The sequence below is a fragment of the Bombina bombina genome, chromosome 2 (genome assembly GCF_027579735.1).
Source record: "Bombina bombina isolate aBomBom1 chromosome 2, aBomBom1.pri, whole genome shotgun sequence".
Classification (NCBI taxonomy): domain Eukaryota; kingdom Metazoa; phylum Chordata; class Amphibia; order Anura; family Bombinatoridae; genus Bombina; species Bombina bombina.
The window spans coordinates 1,034,828,586-1,034,849,822 of record NC_069500.1 but is presented as its reverse complement, the minus strand read 5'-3'; positions in this window follow the sequence as shown (position 1 = coordinate 1,034,849,822).

The following is a 21,237-nucleotide window of genomic DNA, read 5'->3' as shown; positions in this document are numbered from 1 at the left end:
AAATATAAATATAAATGAATAGGGGTACAACCATCACAGTAAACATTTATTTTTTACAATTACATGAATATACACATTCATCTTAGGTCAGTTATTATTGGCTGATCATTATGATGCCTACTTGCTACAAGATTAATCTGTGTGTATAACGAAGTTCCAAATCATATCACACAGTCTACCTGTAATATTTGGGGATAGTTTATTTTAAATATTTGTACTACGGTCCAAGACTGACCAACACCATAGCTAATCTACCTTTCCTCTTTGTCATTGAGTATAGTCAGGTTCAAGAGTGACCTCCTGTGTAAAGAGAGGTCTATCTCCCAGAAAAATGAGGCTCAAATTATGTCTATATGTGTTCATCCAATATTTGCCATGTCCTGCTAATACCCATATACTACTTTGCATGTTGTTTCCGCAGGTATATGTTCTCTCATTATTCTAACAAATGTGTTATCACCTACATCTGTACTCTGTTGTTTTAGCCTGTACATGATATGTATACCTACTTTTATTATGAAAGGCCATGTATTGTATTGATTGATGTACTTTGCTCAAATCTCAATAAAAAATACCAAAAAAAAACAACAAAAAAACTTGCTGGTTGATGCAATATTGGATTTTAGATTTGTATCATTACTTTTTGGAAGTTTGTCCTTAGCCTATTTAAATCTATATTTTCTTAAAATGTTTCGAAGCCTGTCTCATGATTGCGTTTACAATAAGCATGTGCTGACAAATGCAGACTTCTGTAGAGTGTCATATATCATAGTTTTATCACTTCTGGTAGCTGTAGAAAATGGTTCATTGCAAAATGTATTGTTCACTTACTGTATCTTAAATTGTTTGTTTTTTTCCTTTATACCTTAATATAAATAAATCTGAATCATGGTAACAATTCATAAACACATGTAATAACATGAAAAAGTAAAAAGCATACTAGTAGTTAATTGAAACACTGTTAAAAATGTACTTTAATTTAAATGTTCCTAATTTATCTATGTATTTCAATGTTAAACCATTCTACTCTATTGGCATCTGGAAATGTCATTTAATATGGTCTTATAGACTTGCATGCAGTTAAGCATGCACTGTATATTATTTTATAATGTTTGAGTTGGAATCACACTTTCTAGGGTACAAGTATTCATGTTTTTGCAGATTCTTGTGTAAAGCTACGAGAAGCTGTTTCCAATTTCATGACTGTTTATCGCTAATCCAAAATGACTGCAGCATTACCTACAGACAGGAAGCTGGACAGAAATGTGTGTGTTTTGGATATATCATGCTCTTCCAAGGAAGGTCTGTTAAACTAGTTGCTTAGTCCGTATAACAAAGTAGAAGCTGCAGAGGGGGATGAGACTACATCATATATTTGATCTAATTTAATAAAAGTGTGGCTACTTATAGAGAAAACTGTTTATAAATAGCTGTTTGTTCAGTTACCGCTCAAATATTTCTAAACAGTTAAATCCTAAATAAATATAACAAAATGTCTGCATAATATTTAAAAGAAATACTTTTTTTCATATGCCAACATTTGTTTTTAATATCAAACAGCATGCCCTGTCCTTTATTAGAACAAAGACTTGAGTCAACTTGTATTTAGCCATCATACACATCCATACAGGTCATATTTTGAGGCAAATTCGAAAAGAAATGCAGCAAAAATATGGAACCTGCTTGGATCCATATTATAGGGACAGTCAACACCAGAATTTTTGTTGTTTTAAATATAGATTAATTACCAATTCCCCAGTTTTGCATAACCAACACAGTTATAATTATACATGTTTTACCTCTGTAATTACCTTGTATCTAAGCCTCAGCAGACTGCCCCCTTATTTCAGTTCTTTTGACAGACTTGCATTTTAGCCAATCAGAGCTGTCTCCATTGTAAATTAATGTGCATGAGCTCAATGTTATCTATATGAAACATGTAAACTAATGCCCTCTAGTGGTGAAAAAATATCAAAATGCATTTAGATTAGAGACGGCCTTCAAGGTCTCAGAAATTAGCATATGAACCTCCTAGGTTTAGCTTTCAACTAAGAATACCAAGAGAACAAAGCAAAATTGGTGATAAAAGTAAATTGGAAAGTTGTTTAAAATTACATGCCCTATTTGAAACATGAAAGTTTTTTGTGGACTTTACTGACCCTTTAAGGCTAAATACAATTCTACTGCACAAGATACATTTTGAGCTTTGCCTTAGGCCTCACTAACTCTAGAGCTGCCTCTGCTTCTGATTCCCCCTTTTATTCTTTGTGTGGTGATATCTCATGCTGCATGGGGCAAATCAGTCATATCTTATACTTCTGTAAAAGGCACTGATTAGAATGTTGCTAAGCTTTCTACTTTTTCTAATGATCCCCATAAAGCTCCTTATAGTGAGTTATTGGAATTGGAAGATTCTATACTCATATAGAAGAAAATAGCTGACAACTGGTGTAATTGATCCTTAATATAGTTGGAGCAATCAATCTATCAGCATTTCTACTGGTGTCATGGTGAGTCACTTAGATACCCCAGGCTTGGCTCCAATAGGGACTGACTAGGCTTGCAAGGAACAAAGATAAGTATTCTCATAAAGACAACTTCTATGTGCCAGTGAAGTCCTGAAGTAATATCATGCATTTATATGTAAGTGTATTTGTCTCTATGTATGTGTGTGCATGTATGTTTTCTTTATTATATCCGATGATAGATTTATAAGGTATGTTTTCATTGAAATGCTATTTTAATCAGTGTTTCATTTTGATGTGTTTCAGTTTCTGTTCCTTAGAATAATAAATCAAATATAAACCTTGAAAGGGGCAGAGTTAATGTAACCAGGCTACTGTGTTGTACTTGTATTATTTATAGATAGTAACTATATAGCTTTACCTAAAATATAAATACAATTTAAAATGATATATATATATCTCCCAGGATTATGTTTAATGCAAATGAAATAAACAGGGGATGATTTATAGGGACAGTAAAGTCAAAATTAAATTTAAATTGATTGGATAGAACTTGACATTCTAAACAACATTCTAACGTACTTCAGTTAATTTTGTTCTTTTGGTATTCTTTATTAAAGAGCAAGCCTATTTGTGTTCAGGGGCATGCATGTAACTCTAGCCACCTGGCAGCAGTTTTGACAACAATGTTTATTAGCAATGTTATACATAGACTGCTAAATACACGTGCGCGCTCTTGAGCTCTTATCAGCCTACCTAGCTTTACTCTTAACAAAGTATATTTAGATAACAAAGCAAATTTGATAATAGAAGTGAACTGGCAAGTTGTTTAAAATCACTCCCTCTGAATAATGAAAGTTTAATTTTGACTTTACTGTCCCTTTAATATTTATGCATCTCTTGTAATGTTGCATTGTATTCCATGACTATTCATAAAACACTTATAGTATCTATGTTATATATTTCAAATATAATAAGATTGGTGCTTCAAAAGAAATAAAATATACAAATAATAATAATAATTTATGCACATGATAATGTCTACTGCAAATAACAGATGGCTGAGGACTACAGGTCTGCAAAGTTATGGGAAATATTCAAAAGCATTTATTTATACATTTATCTTTTTCAAACTACAGCTCAGTACTCTGAAAAAATACCTTTGGAAATAAAACAAATGAAAGTACCATATAAAAACTGTGTAATTATTATTATCATTATTATTAAAAATTTATTTATAAATCTCCAACATTTTAGGCAGCACGGTACAAAGGTACATTACAGCCATGAGGGTACACCACAATAAAAACTTACAATGAGACATTGTGTATGACTATTCACTGTACATTACTACACTTACATTGACAAACATAAGCTAAAGGAGAGGAGCACCCGTCCCTTAAGCACAATAAGTTGTAGATGCACTTTTTTTTGCAAGGTGAGCTACAGTTAGAGAGGCTCTAAAGATTACAATCTAAAGGAAGTACATAAGGAGGTTGAGAGAGAGGGAAACATAAGTTGTAGAGTCATCTTAAAGTAAGTTGTATGCATCCTTAAACAGATATGTTTTTAAGGAACACTTGAGTTTTTGAAACTAGAGGAAAGTTTTACAGAGCGAGGCAAGGAGTTCCATATGATAAGTGCAGCACTAGGCCATTCTTGCAGGCAAGAGTGTGAGGAAGTAATGAGAGATAATGAGAAAAGAAGCTCTTGGGCAGAGTGGAGGGATTGGACTGGGGAGTATTTGCAGACAAGGGCAGAGATATAGGAGGGGGCAGTGTTGGTGAGGGCTTTGAATGTTAGGGTTGACATTTTGAATTTTATTCTTGTGGCTAAGGGAACCCAGTGTAGTTGTTGGCAAAGAGGTGCAGCAGATGTAGAGTGAAGCTTTAGAAAAATAAGCCTGGGAGAGGCATTCATGATGGATTGCACCAGGACATGCAGTAGCTTGGGAGACCAGATAAAACAGAATTACAATAGTCAAGCCGGAAAAGAAAAAGGAGTGAATTAGAATCTTAGTTGTGTCGTGAGGGAGGAAGTAACAATTTTAGAGATGTTTTTAGGGTGGAAGCAGCAGGAGTGGACCAAAGACTTAATATGGGGAGGAAAATAAAGTTCTGAGTCAAGTGTGACCCCAAGGCACCGGGCCTGGGAGCTAGAGGTGATGACAGAGTTGTCCACAATAAGTGAGATTTTGGAAACAGGTAGGTTGGCAGAGGGAAGAAATTGGAGTTCAGTTTAAGAGAGGATCCGCTTTAGGTGGTGAGAAGCCATCCAGGATGAGATATTAGCTAGGCAGCTGGTGATACAAGTCAGCAGGGAGGAGGAAATGTCTGATGCAGAAAGTTAGATTTGGGTTTTGCCAGCATAGAGATGATACTGAAACCCACATGACTTGATTAATGAGTCTAGAGATGATGTGTAGACTGGGAAAAGAAGGGGACCTTGAGGAACTCCAACAGAGAGATGAAGAGGGGAGGAGAATGAGCCAGAGAAGGAAACATTAAATGTACAGTTAGAAAAATAGGAAGAAAGGCACAGTAGAGCTGTGTCACAAATATACAAGGATTGAAGTGTCAGCAGTGGATGGTCAACAGTGTCAAATGCTACAGAGAGGACTAAAAGGATTAGCCTTGAGTAATGACCTTTAGACTTGCCAGTAAGCATGCCATTTGTCACCTTGGTGATGGCAGTTTTGGTAGAGTGTGTATGTAGTCGGTTGTATTGATGCTGCATTTTAATGGATGGTGGTCAGAGAGTTGTAATGGATAGTTATTAAACTGGGAAACAAAACAATGGTAGCTGAAGATTAGGTCAATTGAATGGCCATCTTTGTGAGTGGAGGAATTAGTCCACTGTGAGAGGCAAAATGATGAAATGAGCACCAGGAACTTTAACAGTCTAGAAGCACTAGGGTTATCAATGGGAATATTGAAGTCCCCAAGAATGAGGGGAGGTGAGTCACAGGAGAGGAAATAAGGTAGCCATTAGGCAAAGTGGTCAACAAGAATGGTGGATGACAGAGGGGGTTGATAAATGACAGCAACACGAACAGATAGGGGTGAGAATGAACTAACTGAATGGACTTCAAAGGAAGGGAATGTGAGAGAAGAGGTGGGAGTATGTGTTGAAAAGTGCAGTGGTGAGAGAAGGATGCCAACACTGTCTTCTTGCTTGTTGACAGGCCTGGACGTATGGCTAAAGTGCAGCCCCCTTAAGAAAGAGCAGCAGGGGAGGTTTTGTCAGAGGAATAGAGCTATGTTTTGGTGAGGGCCAAGAGGTTAAGGGAGTGGGGGATGAACAGGTCATGGATGGAGGTAAGATTGTTGCATACAGAGCGAGAGTTCCATAGTGCACAAGTGAATGGAGTGTGTGCCTTTGGAAGGAATGGGATAGAAATGAGGTTATGTGTATTAGATTTATTTGAGTTTCTTTAAGGTGTCCGTGATTGGGTAAGGGTGGGAATGAAGGAGGTTCCAGGATTAGGAGAGATATCAAAAAACTAAATGCAACCCTTTATTAATAGCTCTGCTGTCCTGTGAGAGAGAATATCCCTAAAAAACTCTCAAAATAAATAGATAAAATGTAGTAATACAGGAAGCACCATAAAAAAGGTTGGCTACTATACTATAACAGTATGTGAGGTGCTTCAGTTTGCTGACATAGATTTTAAAATAAAAAGTAGTTCATGAGAGCTAAGGTAGGGACAGGGAAGGAGAGAAAGGCCTATAAAAACTGTCTGTGGAGAACGGTAAGGTATGAATCGGTGAGCCAGTCAGTAAAGTAGGCATGAGTTAGAGAAAAGGAAAATAAAAAGCAGGACAGAAAACATGTAAAAGTGCAGATAACTGTGAAAACAAGAAAATATGTTTGCTTGCATCAGTGGTGGTTAAAATCTTCTTCTAAACATGATCAATTCTTATCTAATTCTTACTGCTATCACTTAAAAGATGCAAATGCTGTCCCAAAACAGATCTTAAAATTATAGGCCTCTGCAAACAGCTGAGTTTACTAACGGCTAGATTTAGAGTTTTGTCGGTAACGACCCGCGTAGCTAACGCTGGCTTTTTTCTGTCCGCACCTTTAAAATAACTCTGGTATTGAGAGTCCACAGAATGGCTGCGTTAGGCTCCAAAAAAGGAGCGTAGAGCATATTTAAACCAACTTCAACTCTCGATACCAGAGTTGCTTACGGACTCGGCCAGCCTCAAAAACGTGCTCGTGCACGATTCCCCCATAGGAAACAATGGGGCTGTTTGAGCTGAAAAAAAACCTAACACCTGCAAAAAAGCCGCGTTCAGCTCCTAACGCAGCCCCATTGTTTGCTATGGGGAAACACTTCCTACGTCTGCACCTAACACTCTAACATGTACCCCGAGTCTAAACACCCCTAACCTTACACTTATTAACCCCTAATCTGCCGCCCCCCCCTATCGCTGACCCCTGCATATTATTATTAACCCCTAATCTGCCGCTCCATAAACCGCAGCTACTTACATTATCCCTATGTACCCCTAATCTGCTGCCCCTAACACCGCCGACCTCTATATTATATTTATTAACCCCTAATCTGCCCCCCACAATGTCGCCTCCACCTGCCTACACTTATTAACCCCTAATATGCCTCACTAACCCTAAAATAAATAGTATTAACCCCTAATCTGCCCTCCCTAACATCGCCGACACCTAACTTCAAACATTAACCCCTAATCTGCTGACTGGAGCTCACCGCTATTCTAATAAATGTATTAACCCCTAAAGCTAAGTCTAACCCTAACACTAACACCCCCCTAAATTAAATATAATTTAAATCTAACGAAATTAATTAACTCTTATTAAATAAATTATTCTTATTTAAAGCTAAATACTTACCTGTAAAATAAACCCTAATATAGCTACAATATAAATTATAATTATATTGTAGCTATTTCAGGATTAATATTTATTTTACAGGTAACTTTGTATTTATTTTAACCAGGTACAATAGCTATTAAATAGTTAAGAACTATTTAATAGCTAAAATAGTTTAAATAATTACAAAATTACCTGTAAAATAAATCCTAACCTAAGTTACAATTAAACCTAACACTACACTATCAATAAATTAATTAAATACAATACCTACAATTACCTACAATTAAACCTAACACTGCACTATCAATAAATTAATTAAATACAATACCTACAAATAACTACAATGAACTAAACTAACTAAAGTACAAAAAATAAAAAAGAACTAAGTTACAAAAAATAAAAAAATATTTACAAACATAAGAAAAATATTACAACAATGTTAAACTAATTACACCTACTCTAAGCCCCCTAATAAAATAACAAAGCCCCCCAAAATAAAAAATGCCCTACCCTATTCTAAATTGCAAAAGTTCAAAGCTCTTTTACCTTAGCAGCCCTGAACAGGGCCCTTTGCGGGGCATGCCCCAAAGAATTCAGCTCTTTTGCCTGTAAAAAAAAACATACACTACCCCCCCCAACATTACAACCCACCACCCACATACCCCTAATCTAACCCAAACCCCCCTTAAATAAACCTAACACTAAGCCCCTGAAGATCTTCCTACCTTATCTTCACCTCACCGGGTATCACCGATCGGTCCTGGCTCCAAAATCTTCATCTAAGCCCAAGCGGGGGCTAGACATCCATCATCCGACGGCTGAAGAAGTCCAGAAGAGGCTCCAAAGTCTTCATCCTATCCGGGAAGAAGAGTAGATCCGGACCGGCAACCATCATCTTCCAAGCGGCATCTTCTATCTTCATCCGATGAGGACCGGCTCCATCTTGAAGACCTCCACCGCGGATCCATCTTCATCCTCCGACGTCCAACTGAAGAATGACGGTTCCTTTAAGGGACGTCATCCAAGATGGCGTCCCTTGAATTCCGATTGGCTGATAGGATTCTATCAGCCAATCGGAATTAAGGTAGGAAAATTCTGATTGGCTGATGGAATCAGCCAATCAGTATCAAGTTCAATCCTATTGGCTGATCCAATCAGCCTATCAGATTGAGCTCGCATTCTATTGGCTGTTCCGATCAGCCAATAGAATGCGAGCTCAATCTGATTGGCTGATCGGATCAGCCAATCAGAATTTTCCTACCTTAATTCCGATTGGCTGATAGCATCCTATCAGCCAATCGGAATTCGAGGGACGCCATCTTGGATGACGTCCCTTAAAGGAACCGTCATTCTTCAGTTGGACGTCGGAGGATGAAGATGGGTCCGCGGTGGAGGTCTTCAAGATGGAGCCGGTCCTCATCGGATGAAGATAGAAGATGCCGCTTGGAAGATGATGGTTGCCGGTCCAGATCTACTCTTCTTCCCGGATAGGATGAAGACTTTGGAGCCTCTTCTGGACTTCTTCAGCCGTCGGATGATGGATGTCTAGCCCCCGCTTGGGCTTAGATGAAGATTTTGGAGCCAGTACCGATCGGTGATACCCGGTGAGGTGAAGATAAGGTAGGAAGATCTTCAGGGGCTTAGTGTTAGGTTTATTTAAGGGGGGTTTGGGTTAGATTAGGGGTATGTGGGTGGTAGGTTGTAATGTTGGGGGGGGGTAGTGTATGTTTTTTTTTACAGGCAAAAGAGCTGAATTCTTTGGGGCATGCCCCGCAAAGGGCCCTGTTCAGGGCTGCTAAGGTAAAAGAGCTTTGAACTTTTGTAATTTAGAATAGGGTAGGGCATTTTTTATTTTGGGGGGCTTTGTTATTTTATTAGGGGGCTTAGAGTAGGTGTAATTAGTTTAACATTGTTGTAATATTTTTCTTATGTTTGTAAATATTTTTTTATTTTTTGTAACTTAGTTCTTTTTTATTTTTTGTACTTTAGTTAGTTTATTTCATTGTAGTTATTTGTAGGTATTGTATTTAATTAATTTATTGATAGTGTAGTGTTAGGTTTAATTGTAGGTAATTGTAGGTATTGTATTTAATTAATTTATTGATAGTGTAGTGTTAGGTTTAATTGTAACTTAGGTTAGGATTTCTTTTACAGGTAAATTTGTAATTATTTTAACTATTTTAGCTATTAAATAGTTCTTAACTATTTAATAGCTATTGTACCTGGTTAAAATAAATACAAAGTTACCTGTAAAATAAATATAAATCCTAAACTAGCTATAATATAATTATAATTTATATTGTAGCTATATTAGGATTTATTTTACAGTTAAGTATTTAGCTTTAAATATGAATAATTTATTTAATAAGAGTTAATTAATTTCGTTAGATTTAAATTATATTTAACTTAGGGGGGTGTTAGTGTTAGGGTTAGACTTAGCTTTAGGGGTTAATACATTTATTAGAATAGCGGTGAGCTCCAGTCGGCAGATTAGGGGTTAATGTTTGAAGTTAGGTGTCGGCGATGTTAGGGATGGCAGATTAGGGGTTAATACTATTTATTATAGGGTTAGTGAGGCGGATTAGGGGTTAATAACTTTATTATAGTAGCGGTGCGGTCCGCTCGGCAGATTAGGGGTTAATAAGTGTAGGCAGGTGGAGGGGACGTTGAGGGGGGCAGATTAGGGGTTAATAAATATAATATAGGGGTCGGCGGTGTTAGGGGCAGCAGATTAGGGGTACATAGCTATAATGTAGGTGGCGGCGGCGTGCGGACGGCAGATTAGGGGTTAATTATTGTAGGTAGCTGGCGGCAACGTTGTGGGGGGCAGGTTAGGGGTTAATAAATATAATATAGGGGTCGGCGGTGTTAGGGGCAGCAGATTAGGGGTATATAAGTATAACGTAGGTGGCGGTCGGCAGATTAGGGGTTAAAAAAAATTAATCGAGTGGCGGCGATGTGGGGGGACCTCGGTTTAGGGGTACATAGGTAGTTTATGGGTGTTAGTGTACTTTAGAGCACAGTAGTTAAGAGCTTTATGAACCGGCGTTAGCCCAGACAGCTCTTAACTACTGACTTTTTTCTGCGGCTGGAGTTTTGTCGTTAGATTTCAAACGCTCACTTCAGCCACGACTCTAAATACCGGAGTTAGAAAGATCCCATTGAAAAGATAGGATACGCAAATGACATAAGGGGATCTGCGGTATGGAAAAGTCGCGGCTGAAAAGTGAGCGTTAGACCCTTTTTTGACTGACTCCAAATACCGGCGGTAGCCTAAAACCAGCGTTAGGAGCCTCTAACGCTGCTTTTCACGACTACCGCCAAACTCCAAATCTAGGCCTAAATTTGTTGATTGTAGACTAATCAACAGGCCCAGGTGAGAACAGAGAAATGGATACAGGAAGACCAAACTGATGGGGGTTAAAGGGTCATTAAACCCACATTTTGTTCTTTCATTATTCAGATAGAGAACACAATTTTAAACAATTTTCTACTTTACTTCTATTATCTAATTTGTTTAAGTCTCTTGGTATAATTTGTTGAAGGAGCAATGCACTAATGGTTTTTAACTGAACACATTGGTGAGCCAATCACAATCAATGCAGCCACTAATCAACAGCTAGAACCTTAGTTCTTTGATGCTTCTGAGCTTGGCTAGATAAACCTTTCAGCAAAGGATAACAAGAAAAGGAAGCAAATTAAATGATAGAAGTAAATTGGAAAGTTGTTTAAAATTTCATTTTCTATCTGAATCATGAATGAAAAATGTTGGGTTTCATGTTTCTTTAATCAGTTTAGCAAAGGTAGCAGATTGATGAATTATAGAACAGGATGTGACCAGACAGTGACAGTAGTATCTGGGTGAAATACAAATGTACCAAGACCAAATTGTATATCTCGTCATACTTTTAACTCTGTATATTTTATTATTTGCTCAAAATAAATACATTATTCAATATTAAGATTATGTAGTCCTAAATACTATACTACAGGGCTGAAAAGAATCCCAAACAAATATGTGTGTATTAAATGTGTGTATTGAATGTAGAACTTTTATTTCTTTATAATCTGCAGGTCAGTATTAACAAAACATCTGTTCCAAGGAAGAAAAAACATAATGTATGTAAGAACTTACCTGATAAATTCATTTCTTTCATATTGGCAAGAGTCCATGAGCTTGTGACATATGGGATATACAATCCTACCAGGAGGGGCAAAGTTTCCCAAACCTCAAAATGCCTATAAATACACCCCTCACCACACCCACAATTCAGTTTAACAAATAGCCAAGCAGTGGGGTGATAAAGAAAGGAGTAGAAAGCATCAACAAAGGAAATTTGGAAATAATTGTGCTTTATACAAAAAATCATAACCACCATAAAAAGGGTGGGCCTCATGGACTCTTGCCAATATGAAAGAAATGAATTTATCAGGTAAGTTCTTACATGAATTATGTTTTCTTTCATGTAATTGGCAAGAGTCCATGAGCTAGTGACATATGGGATATCAATACCCAAGATGTGGAGTCTTCCACTCAAGAGTCACCAGAGAGGGAGGGAATAAAATAAAAACAGCCATATTCCGCTGAAAAAATAATCCACAACCCAAAAAATAAGTAATTTTCACTTTTGAAAGAAAAAAAAAACTTAAATCAAAAGCAGAAGAATCAAACTGAAACAGCTGCCTGAAGAACTTTTCTACCAAAAACTGCTTCAGAAGAAGCAAATACATCAAAATGGTAGAATTTAGTAAAAGTATGCAAAGAGGACCAAGTTGTTGCTTTGCAAATCTGATCAACTGAAGCTTCATTCTTAAAAGCCCACGAAGTGGAGACTGATCTAGTAGAATGAGCTGTAATTCTCTGAGGCGGGGTTTGACCCGACTCCAAATAAGCTTGATGAATCAAAAGTTTCAAGCAAGAAGCCAAGGAAGTAGCAGAAGCTTTCTGACCTTTCCTAGGACCAGAAAATAAAACAAATAAACTGGAAGTCTTCCTGAAATTTTTAGTAGCTTCCACATAATATTTCAAAGCTCTTACCACATCCAAAGAATGTAAGGATCTCTCCAAAGAATTCTTAGGATTAGGACACAAGGAAGGGACAACAATTTCTCTACTAATGTTGTTAGAATTCACAACCTTAGTTAAAAATTGAAAAGAAGTCCGCAAAACTGCCTTTTCCTGATGAAAAATCAGAAAAGCCAGGAGAATTTATGAGAAGAACACCATGAAATGTAAGTCTTCCAAACTCTATAATAAATCTTTCTAGAGACAGATTTACGAGCTTGTAACATAGTATTAATCACTGAGTCAGAGAAACCTCTATGACTTAGAACTAAGCGTTCAATTTCCATACTTTCAAATTTAATGATTTGAGATCCTGATGGAAAAACGGACCTTGATATAGTAGGTCCAGCCGTAACGGAAGTGGCCAAGGCGGGCAACTGGACATCCGAACCAGATCCGCATACCAAAACCTGTGTGGCCATTCTGGAGCTACCAGCAACACAAAAGACTGTTCCATGATGATTTTGGAGATCACTCTTGGAAGGAGAACTAGAGGCGGGAAGATGTAAGCAGGTTGATAACACCAAGGAAGTGTCAGCGCATCCACTGCTTCCGCCTGAACATCCCTGGACCTGGACAGGTATCTGGGAAGTTTCTTGTTTAGATGAGAGGCCATGAGATCTATCTCTGGAAGACCCCACATCTTAACAATCTGAGAAAACACATCTGGATGGAGAGACCACTCCCCTGGATGTAAAGTCTGGCGGCTGAGATAATCCGCCTCCCAATTGTCTACGCATGGGATATGCACCGCAGAGATTAGACAGGAGCTGGATTCCGCCCAGGCAAGTATCCAAGATACTTCTTTCATAGCTTGGGGACTGTGAGTCCCACCCTGATGATTGACATAAGCCACAGTTGTGATATTGTCTGTCTGAAAACAAATGAACGGTTCTCTCTTTAGCAGAGGCCAGAACTGAAGAGCCCTGAGAATTGCACGGAGTTCTAAAATATTTATTGGTAATCTCGCCTCTTGAGATTTCCAAACCCCTTGTGCTGTCAGAGATCCCCAAACAGCTCCCCAACCTGAAAGACTTGCATCTGTTGTGATCACAGTCCAGGTTGAGCGAACAAAAGAAGCCCCTTGAACCAAACGATGGTGATCTATCCACCATGTCAGAGAGAGTCGTACATTGGGATTCAAGGATATTAATTGTGATATCTTTGTATAATCCCTGCACCATTGATTCAGCATACAAAGCTGTAGAGGTCTCATGTGAAAACGAGCAAAGGGGACTGCATCCGATGCTGCAGTCATGAGACCTAAATCTTCCATGCACATAGCCACTGAAGGGAATGACTGAGACTGAAGGAGCCGGTATGCTGCGACCAATTTTAAACGTCTCTTGTCTGTTAGAGACAGCATCATGGACACTGAATCTATCTGGAAGCCTAAAAAGGTGACCCTTGTCTGAGGAATCAAGAAACTTTTTGGTAAATTGATCCTCCAACCATGTTTCCGAAGAAACAACACTAGTGTGTGAGATTCTGCAGTATGTAAAGACTGAGGTAGTACCAAGATATTGTCCAAATAAGGAAACACTGCAATACCCTGTTCTCTGATTACAGATAGTAGGGCACCCAGAACCTTCGAAAATATTCTTGGAGCTGTTGCTAGGCCAAATGGAAGAGCAACAAATTGGTAGTGCTTGTCTAGAAAAGAGAATCTCAGAAACTGAAAGTGTTCTGGATGAATCGGAATATGAAGGTATGCATCCTGCAAGTCTATTGTGGACATATAATGTCCTTGCTGAACAAAAGGCAGAATAGTCCTTATAGTCACCATCTTGAAAGTTGGTACTCTTACATAACGATTCAAAATTTTCAGATCCAGAACTGGTCTGAATAAATTTTCTTTCTTTGGTACAATGAATAGGTTTGAATAAAACCCCAAACCTTGTTCCTGAGGAGGAACTGTCATGATTACCCCTGAAGACTCCAGGTCTGAAACACACTTCAGAAAAGCCTGAGCTTTTACTGGATTTACAGGGATACGTGAGAGAAAAAATCTTCTCACAGGATGTCTTACTCTGAATCCTATGCGATACCCTTGAGAGACAATGCTCTGAATCCACTGATTTTGGACAGACTTTATCCAAAAATCCTTGAAAAACCTTAATCTGCCCCCTACCAGCTGAGCTGGAATGAGGGCCGCACCTTCATGCGGACTTAGGGGCAGATTTTGGTTTCCTAAATGGCTTGGATTTATTCCAGTTTGAGGAAAGCTTCCAACTGGAAGCAGATTCCTTGGGAGGAGGATTGAGTTTTTTGTTCCTTATTCTGACGAAAGGAACGAAAACGGTTAGAAGCCTTAGATTTACCCTTAGGTTTTTTATCCTGAGGCAAAAAACTCCTTTTCCTCCAGTGATAGTTGAAATAATAGAATCCAACTGAGAACCAAATAAATTATTTCCTTGGAAAGAAAGAGATAGTAATCTAGATTTAGATGTCATATCAGCATTCCAAGATTTAAGCCACAAAGCTATTCTAGCTAATACAGCTAAAGACATGGATCTAACATCAATTTTGATAATATCAAAAATGGCATCACAAATAAAATGATTAGCATGTTGCAGTAAGCGAACAATGCTAGATATATCAAAATCCAATACATGTTGCGCTAAATTTTCCAACCAGAAAGTTGATGCAGCCGCAACATCACCCAAAGAAATAGCAGGTCTGAGAAGATGACCTGAATATAAATAGGCCTTCCTTAAATAAGATTCAAGCTTCCTATCTAAAGGATCCTTAAAGGAAGTGCTATCTTCCATAGGAATAGTGTTACGTTTAGCAAGAGTAGAAATAGCCCCATCAACTTTGGGGACCTTTTCCCAAAACTCTATAGATTTTGCAGGTAAAGGATACAATCTCTTAAACCTTGCAGAAGGAATAAAGGAAGTACCTGGCTTATTCCATTCCCTAGAAATCATATCAGAAATAGCCTCAGGAATGGGAAAAACACCTGGGGAAACTACAGGAGGTTTAAAAACAGCATTTAAACATTTATTAGACTGAACGTCAATAGGACTGGTTACCTCAGTATCCAAAGTAATTAACACTTCTTTTAATAAAGAACACATATACTCTATTTTAAATAAATAAGTAGATTTGTCAGTGTCAATATCTGAGGAAGGATCTTCTGTTTCAGATATATCCTCATCAGAAGAGAATGAATTATTATGTTGTTGGTCATTTGAAATTTCATCAGCTAAATGAGAATTTTTAAAAGACCTTTTACGTTTATTAGAAGGTGGAAATGCAGACAAAGCCTTCATAATAGAATCAGAAACAAATTCTTTAAAATTTACAGGTATATCATGCACATTAGAAGTTGAAGGAACTGCAACTGGCAATGTACTATTACTGATAGAAACACTATCTGCATGTAAAAGTTTATCATGACAACTATTACAAATGACATTCGGTGGAATAATTTCTACAATTTTACAACAAATGCACTTAGCTTTGGTAGAACCGATGTCAGGCAGCAATGTTCCAGCAGAAACTTCAGAGGCAGGATCAGATTGTGACATCTTGCTCAATGTAAGAGAAAAAACAACATATAAAGCAAAATTATCTATTTCCTTAAATGACAGTTTCAGGAATGGAAAAAAATGCAAACGCATAGGCCTCTTGATAGAAAAGAAGCAGGAGGCAAACAACAATGGGGTATTGAAATAATGAAGAAAATTTGGCGCCAAGTATGACGCACAACGTAACGTAAATTGTTTTGGCGCCAAAAATGACCGGAAATGACTAATGACGCCGCCGTGTGAAAGGTCTCGGCGTCACATATGACGCCGGAAATGACAAAGTTGCGTCAAAAACGTATTTTTCCGCGCCAAAAAAGTTTGCGCCAAAAATGACGCAATAAAGTCTAACATTTGACGCACCCGCGGGCCTAACACCCGCAATTGCAAAAAGTGGTTAAATTGAAAATAGACTAAACCCCAGGTAAGAAATACATTTCTTAAAGTGTTTATATTCCCAAATATGAAACTGACAGTCTGCAGAAGGAAATACATGAACCTGACTCTTGGCAAATATAAGTACAATACATATATTTAGAACTTTATATAATTTGTATAAAGTGCCAAACCATAGCTGAGAGTGTCTTAAGTAATGAAAACATACTTACCAAAAGACACCCATCCACATATAGCAGATAGCCAAACCAGTACTAAAACAGTTATTAGTAGAGGTAATGGTAAATTGAGAGTATATCGTCGATCTGAAAAGGGAGGTAGGAGATGAATCTCTACGACCGATAACAGAGAACCCATGAAAAAGCCCCCCGTTAGAGAAATCATCGTATTCAATAGGTGATACTCCCTTCACGTCCCTCTGACATTCGCTGTACTCTGAGAGGAATCGGGCTTCAACAATGCTGAGAAGCGCATATCAACGTAGAAATCTTAGCACAAACTTACTTCACCACCTCCATAGGAGGCAAAGTTTGTAAAAACTGAATTGTGGGTGTGGTGAGGGGTGTATTTATAGGCATTTTGAGGTTTGGGAAACTTTGCCCCTCCTGGTAGGATTGTATATCCCATATGTCACAAGCTCATGGACTCTTGCCAATTACATGAAAGAAACATGTTTTCAGGACGAGCTCCTAAACTTTATGGCTAATTAATATTACTTTAATTTTGAAGCCTTAGCTACTAGGATACACAGAAATAGCTCATAAAGGGCTAGATTACTAGTGGAGCAATATTTTGTACTCCCGCTTGCTCGTTTACTCTGCTAGATGGAGTCTTTTTTTACACGTTGGGTGGCGCACAAATTACAAAGTAAAGAGGTTTTGCACGAGTGGTAACCCAACATGCGCAAAAAGTCGAAGTTTAAATATCATGACCGCGTTAATATATTACCCCCATAGACTTCAATGGAGCATGAAAAGTGAAAAAAAAAACTAACGCCTTTACTTACATGCCAACACGATCGCGTTCAACCAAGTGCACTAACCCAACATGAAATATGTTTATTTCACATTCCAATATTCTCCACATAGACGAATATGTTCTATTTATACTTAAACAAATAAATATATATATATATATAAATATATATATGATTCTTTTGATAAAATATATATTTATACCTATATATCACCTAGATTACGAGTTTTACGTTGTGGCTTTTATTGCTGAAAAATGTCAATTTCAGCGTAAAAGCAGTAACGCCGCTTTGTTGGTATAGCTATACCAAAAACATTTTAGCCTGTAACGCAACATCAATCCCGCACTCAAAAAAATTACGTTTTTGCGTGGGATTTCCATAGCGCAGGTATTACAGGTTGTGCGGTCTGGCTAAAATGCTTGCCTATACCGACACGATCCATACCATCTGAAAGCAGTAGTTATGAGTTTTGCACCACAAAAATGTTTTACAAAACTCATAACTAAAGTGTTACAAAGTACACTTAGAACCATAAACTACCTATTAATCACTAAACTGCCACCCTTCCGCATCGCAAACACTATATTAAACCTATTAACCTCTAATCTGCCGCCCACCCACATTGCGACTATTCAATAAAGTTATTAACCCCTAATCTGCCGCCCACCCACATCACCAACACTATTTAAATATATTAACCCCTAAATCGCTGCACTCCGAAAATGCTGCCACTATAATAAAGTTATTAACCCCTATTTCGCCGCTGCCCCGACATCGCCATCACTAAATAAAGTTATTAACCCCTAAACCTCCGGCCCCCACACCGCAAAACACTAAATTAAACTATTAACCCCTGAACCTAACACCCCCTAACTTTAAATTAAAATTACAATATAACTATTTAAATAAATAAAAACTTACCTGTGAAATAAATATAAACCTAACATTAAACTATAAATTACCCTAACATAACTAATCTAATAAAATAAAAAATACTACCAATTAAAATATCTAAATTACACATTTAAAAAAACCTAACACTAAGAAAAAAGTGTTTAGTGCAAAACTCGTAATTTAGGTGTATATGATTAAATATAGGCATATTTATCCAGAATCCAGGATGACGTCCAGAAAGAGCACTCCACAGGTTTTGGCAATAATAGTAATCTTTACTGTGAACGTTTTCAGACAAAGTTTTGCAAACAAACTTACCCACCACCTTATAACTCCACTACTAAGCGCTGCACGCACACTCTCCCGGTTGCCCCCCCGAGGTGACATCACCGTCGCGGGCAATGTGGCGAACAGCTGTGAAAATAAAAACAAACAGAACATGACAATAGATATGGTGCATCATAAAGCATAAGGCATTGTAACGATTATGGAGACAAAGTGAGGTAGAGTCAAACATAGGAGAAGTAAAAGGCAAAAAAGAAATAACAAATGAATGAATTAGACAACAATTCCTAAATTATAGTTATGTTCACCAACAAGACTAAGGTACTATACAGCGAAAAGGTAATCTGCAGTATAATCTAATATACACACCCAATTATGGCATATACTAAGAATAGTGGTGTGCAACAAAATGCAATATAAGTAAAAGGGGGTATTGGTCGATATGTGCAAAAGATGAGTTGCCATAGCAACCGCTAACGCAGCAATAAGTATGGAAATAAATGCAGCAGATTAGAGCTCCACTAATCAAGGGATTGTATTTTAGTTTGATAATAATATAATTTATATAGATTATCAGGGGTAGATAGAAGGTAATATGGTGCAAAAAAGGGAAATTTGTTTAAGTTGAAGAACTTTAACAGTATATATATATATATATATATATATATATACAGTATATCTCTATCGCCTGGGATAATATTGAAAAATATACTTGTATTTTAATTAAATTAAAGAGAGAGAATGAATAGAGAATGAATAGTAACTCTCATGGTGTTAATGTTAACGCAAATAAACTATAACGACATTGTGACTCTCATTGTATTAGAGTATTTACAAGAACGCCTGCCATTCTAGGTAAGTATTTAGTCCCTGTGGGGCCAATGTGTCTTTTGCACATATCGACCAATACCACCTTTTACTTATATTGCATTTTGTTGCGCACCACTATTCTTAGTATATGCCATAATTGGGTGTGTATATTAGATTATACTGCAGATTACCTTTTCGCTGTATAGTACCTTAGTCTTGTTGGTGAACATAACTATAATTTAGGAATTGTTGTATAATTCATTTATTTGTTATTTCTTTTTTGCCTTTCGCCTCTCCTATGTTTGACTCTACCTCACTTTGTTTCCATATTCGTTACGATGCCTTATGCTTTATGATGCACCATATCTTTTGTCATGTTCTGTTTGTTTTTATTTTCACAGCTGTTCGCCACTTTGCCCAGGATGGTGACTTCACCTCAGGGTGGCGGGCCAACCCGGAAGAGCGTGCGTCCGGCGCTTAGTAGTGGAGTTATAAGGTGGTGGGTAAGTTTGTTTACAAAACTTTGTCTGAGGATAGACTTTTTTGTTCTAAAACGTTCACAGTAAAGATTACTATTATTGCCAAGACCTGTGGAGTGCTCTTTCTTTTCCAGTTATATATACATATATATATATATATATATATATATATATATATATATATATATATATATATATATATATATATATATATATAAAGACCCCAGGACTCCACACGCACTGTAAATCCTGAAAGTTGCCTGGGGTACATACAAAGAATGCACATATATGTAAATGAAGGACGCACTCTCCGGGTCTTAAACAATAATGGCTAGATTTAGAGTTTTGTCGTAAAAAGCCGCGTAGCTAACGCAGCTTTTTTTCCCAACACACCCTTAAGACAACGCTGGTATTTAGAGTTGTCTGAAGGGCTGCGTTAGGCTCCAAAAAGGGTGCGTAGAGCAGAATGTACCGCCACTTCAACCCTCAATACCAGCGTTGCTTACAGTAGCGTTAAGCTGACAGAACATGCTCGTGCACGATTCCCCCATAGGAAACAATGGGGCAGTTTGGGCTGAAAAAAAACACCTGCAAAAAAACAGCGTTAAGCTCCCAACGCAGCCCCATTGTTTCCTATGGGGAAACAGTTTCTAAGTCTGCACCTAACACCCTAACATGAACCCTGAGTCTAAACACCCCTAACCTTACACTTATTAACCCCTAATCTGCTGCCCCCGCTATCGCTGACACCTGCATTATATTATTAACCCCTAATCTGCCGCTCCGGACACTGCCGCAACCTACATTATACCTATGTACCCCTAATCTGCTGCCCCTAACATCTCCGACACCTATATTATATTTATTAACCCCTAATCTGCCCCCCCCTAATGTCGCCGCTACCTTACCTACACTTATTAACCCCTAATCTGTCGACCGGACCTCGCCGCTACTCTAATAAAGTCATTAACCCCTAAACCGCCGCACTCCCGCCTCGCAAACCCTATAATAAATAGTATTAACCCCTAATATGCCCCCCCAACGTCGCTGCAACCTAACTTCAAGTATTAACCCCTAATCTGCCGACCGGACCTCGCCACTACTATAATAAATGTATTAACCCCTAAAGCTAAGTCTAACCCTAACCCTAACATCCCCCTAAATTAAATATAATTTTAATCTAACGAAATAAATTAAATCTTATTAACTAAATTATTCATATTTAAAACTAAATACTTAACTGTAAAATAAACCCTAATATAGCTACAATATAACAAATAATTTTATTGTAGCTATTTTAGGATTTATATTTATTTTACAGGCAACTTTGTATTTATTTTAACTAGGTACAATAGCTATTAAATAGTTAATAACTATTTAATAGCTACCTAGTTAAAATAATTACAAAATTACCTGTAAAATAAATCCTAACCTAAGTTACAATTAAACCTAACACTACACTATCATTAAATCAATTAAATAA